General features: G+C 46.5%; 1 pseudogene; it reads right to left on the bottom strand.

The window, feature by feature from the left end:
- Positions 1 to 2,384: 2,384 nt before the first annotated feature.
- LOC120227587 overlaps positions 2,385 to 3,564 on the bottom strand; it is a 2,496-nt pseudogene continuing 1,316 nt past the window's right edge.

Below are 3,564 nucleotides of genomic sequence, written 5' to 3' on the forward strand. Positions count from 1 at the left end.
GGTTACTTTCCAGACCTATCAGCACATTTAGATTACCTTTATGATTGATAAAAAGCCATAAAAGAGTCTTAAGGAATGAAGTAATACAATTTTAATTCGATTTTTTTTTTTTTATGTTTTTTATTTATTTCTAGGAGAGAGAGAGACAGCGTGAGCTGGGGAGGGTCAGAGAGAAGAGGGAGTCACAGACTGAAACAGGCTCCAGTCTCTGAGCTGGCAGTCAGCACAGAGCCTGACGCGGGGCTCGAACCCACGAACCGCGAGATCATGACCCAAGCGAAAGTCGGACGCTTAACCGACTAAGCCACCCAGGCGACCCCAATTTTACTTAGATTTTTAAAAAGTTTCTTTCCCCCATATTATGTGATTGTGGTGGGGAAGAGAAGATTCCAGAGTTTATGCAGCATGAATATGGTATGCAATAGGATGATGGCTGATGAGATGCAAAGCAGAACACATTCAAAATATGTTCTTTTGGTGGAAAATACAGTGGGTGTAGGAAAGAGTAATAACCAAGGAACTCACTTGCTTGTTTTTAATTTTTTTCATAAACAGATAAATGGTAGTGCATTTTAGTAAGGTGGCGAACAAAGGGAGATCCTTTGGGGAGGAACATCCCAACTGTTGGCTTGAGCACATTCTGGTTGAGTTGCCCATGGGCAATCAAAATTGGACAATCAAAACATGTGGGTCTAGCCAGGAGATACATATCTGGAATTGTCACTGCAGAAATGAGGATATGAAATTGGAAAAGAATACAGAATACAAAGAGAAGAGAGCTAAAGACCGAGCCATGAAGCATCGCAACATTTAGGTATCAGGTAGAAGAGGGACAGCAGAGTAGATAGCAAAACAGAGGACCCATAGAATATGGAGAAGAAAATATTTTGGAATGAATGTTCTCCTAGATGTGGAGAGAAGAAAACGACTGAAGGATGAGGAAGTATAAGTGAGTCCAGTGCAGTCAGCCTGGTCAAATTCTAGCAAATTCCAATTCCCTCAGCTGGCTAAACATGTATCTTAGGGCAACAGCCAAGCTTACTTGCAGCTTCATTCACTCTTCCTTGTCTGTAAATGTCTTCATATTCACTAAGGCTCGAGTATTTCAAAGGACTGTTTTTCTTTTTAGTATAATTTTAGTATTTAAATTCTAATTTGTAATTAGCAAGATAGGAAGATTCTTAATTAGCAAAATGCATGTTGAATAATATTCAAGAAAGCCAAAAATGCCACAAACATGACAAATTTGAAGGCATGATTTTAGACATCCCTAATTCAAATCAGAATAATCAACAATTTATTAATAGATAGTATAAAGTATAGGTTTAATAAGAATAATTGTATATTATATAAATTTTCAGAACCCTAGAATGTACCTAGCTATGTGGCCTTGAACATGGTTCTTTATTTTGTTTCATGTTTCAGTTTGATATCTTTACTAATATAATTTATAACAGAGTATATAAATTAAGCTATTTTAATAGTTTTTTTTTACACACTTAAAATAAGACATTTGTCATATATACTAAGTAACAAGTTTTAATTATTCACATTGCCAAAACACTGAAACAGCATAAGGCATAGTAATTTAGCACACAAATGGATATAGGCGGTTGATAGCCCCCAAAACTGTGAAGTCTCTCTCACTTTGGAACTCCTTAACAACTCCAGGCTCTGAAGTGATCTTTATCAACCAGAGGTGTTACCAGAAAAAACATGTTCGTGTAAGACATACCTCCGCTCCTAGGAACGGGAACTTTCCTGTAAGGAAACGCTAGGTCCATTACTCCCTAGTTGAGCTGCAGCGGAGATGTTTCAAGGTTACTTTTATTTCAGGCCACACTGGTACCGCTCCCAGTTTGAGAAAGGATTATACTAAAAGTACATTTAATATTGTAACTTTCACTGTCGGGCCTCCATTTAAATTGTGTTTCAAGTGGAAGAAGAGGGGATGAGGAAAGAAATCAAATCGTTCTGAAGGCCAAAATTACTCTACGGAATGCGGAAATGGGGGCAGCTGTCAACTGTGGAGGGGCTGACTGGTACAAACGGCCACTTCCAGCAGATGAGTAGCGGGCCTGAGGAGGCGGTATCTGGGACAGTAGTCCTTGGCAATGAGTGCTGAAGATCCATAAAGAATTTTGTTAAATCTTCACATTCTACCCTGATATTGATACAGGATATTTCGAATGTTCTCCTTGAAGCGGTAGCCCAATACTGAATGGCCTTTGAAAAGCACAATTTAAAGCATGCTCAAAACTCTCCTCCCACATCAACCTACTTCCCAGGAGTTTCAGTTCCACTTCCTTTGTCTGGTCACACCAACTGATTCACACCAACTGAACTTGAGGGCTGCCCCGTTAACAGGCATCCAGACTCCGTGTGAAAGAAAGGATTCTAAGACAGCTTTTACAATTAATCTATTTTTATTGTTCTGCTTGTACCTTAACTATTGCATAATGGATTTGCTCCTTCCAAAGCTGGTGGAGCCAGTAACCCCAGTGTTATCTGCAGATAGGCTGAGGTCCTTTTTACATGGGAGGGCATTTTCTTGTGTTCTGTTTGCTCTGAAAACGCAGGCTTTGGATGGCCAAGGAAACCGCATTCCGTCTCATCATTAGGAATACTTCGGGGCGTGCGTGCAGCAGTGTAGACCGGTGGAAAGGCAGGCAAGACAGTTGCGACTCAGAGCCTCGCCCGTCTAGAAGAGCGCCTGGCGGTTCCTCCTCAGAAATCCCCACTTACGACAGTTTCTGAAGGCATGGTCGGCCTGACCCCAAGGAGCTCAGTTGCGACGCCATCCTCTGTGGCTGTCGCTGGCCCTGGGCCCTCCTCCCGGCCAGCCCCTCACCAGGGCCTCCCCGCCGGCCACGCCCACAGGGCAGCCCAGCACGAGGCTCTCCTGCAGGCGCACAGGACAGATCCACAGTCGTCCTCTGGGCCGCTGCGGGGCTGCTTCTTAACGATTCTGTCCAACAGGGAAGCACTTTGTTGCCAGTGTGAAGCGAGACGTTGCCCTCACTCAGCATTTTTCACTTCCGTGGTTAACTCCTCATTTTGTGCATTTCCGTCTACATGGACCGCAGGCGTAAGCGTCCGGGAGGACGGCCAGGGCTCTCCCCCTGTGCTCCCTCAGGTCCGCAGAGCTGCTCGGCGGAGTCCTCTCCTGCCCCCCTCACCTTCCCGACTAGCTGCCCAGAGCCCCTACTCTGCCCCTCGTGCTGCGTGCTCCCTGGTGTGGGGAGCCTGACCACACGCCTTCGTCAGCCAGCACAAGGCCTTCAGTGGAGCTCAGAAAGACCCTGCGGGCGGACGTGGAGCTTCGTGGAAGCTCACGGTGTAGAAGAAGGGGAAGTTGATGCGCAGCCGCCAGGCCAGGTCGAAAAAGATGAGCAGCCTGCGGGTCAGCCCCTCGCAGAAGACCCCATAGGAGCGCGCGGCGGCCGAGCGCGAGAGGCGGACAGCCAGGCCCCGCAGAGCCGCCGCCAGAGAGACGGGCGCCCGCCCCCCCGGCACTTCCCCCCCCCACGCCCCCCCGGCACTTCCCCCCCCACGCCCCCCCGG

The sequence above is a fragment of the Hyaena hyaena genome, unplaced genomic scaffold (assembly GCF_003009895.1).
Source record: "Hyaena hyaena isolate Hyena2069 unplaced genomic scaffold, ASM300989v1 scaffold_2548, whole genome shotgun sequence".
Lineage (NCBI taxonomy): Eukaryota > Metazoa > Chordata > Mammalia > Carnivora > Hyaenidae > Hyaena > Hyaena hyaena.